Source organism: Penaeus monodon, chromosome 15 (assembly GCF_015228065.2).
Source record: "Penaeus monodon isolate SGIC_2016 chromosome 15, NSTDA_Pmon_1, whole genome shotgun sequence".
Taxonomy (NCBI): Eukaryota; Metazoa; Arthropoda; class Malacostraca; order Decapoda; family Penaeidae; genus Penaeus; species Penaeus monodon.
The window spans coordinates 37,226,914-37,227,376 of NC_051400.1; the positions used below are offsets into that span (position 1 = coordinate 37,226,914).

At 42.5% G+C, this 463-nt stretch overlaps 1 long non-coding RNA gene across 1 annotated transcript; it reads left to right on the forward strand.

The window, feature by feature from the left end:
* LOC119582166 lies at positions 1-463 on the forward strand. Its single transcript, XR_005229622.1, has 2 exons — positions 1-90; positions 225-463. It is a non-coding gene; the product is annotated as an uncharacterized LOC119582166 (long non-coding RNA).

Here is a 463-nt window from a genome sequence, read left to right on the forward strand (position 1 = left end):
TACGACGACGGTATCAACGACAACCGAGTATGTGACTCCAACATGCACTGGCGATGGTGATAGTTTCCCTTACCCAGGCGACTGCACACAGTAAGTGGTCTGGCAAATTCATTGATTATCTAAACATCTAATATTAACTAGTCTCACTTCAATGATGAGCTATCTCGTTCGTTTTATAGTACGGGCCCTCTGTTATCTGGTAATACTCGTTTTTTTTTCTACAGGTTTTACTCTTGCGTGAAGGGCGAGCTGATACTGTATACCTGTACCGGATCGCTGGTTTACAGCCCTACTCTTGGGTACTGCACACTGCTGGAAAATGTACCCGAGTGCAACTGAGTTCCTTCCTTTGATATCTGTCCACTCCACGACCCAAATCCTCGAACGACTTTCCATAAGATTGTTTTATTATGTATCTTGAATAAAGCATGTTACAAAATTCCAACAAAGGTGGTTCATTCTA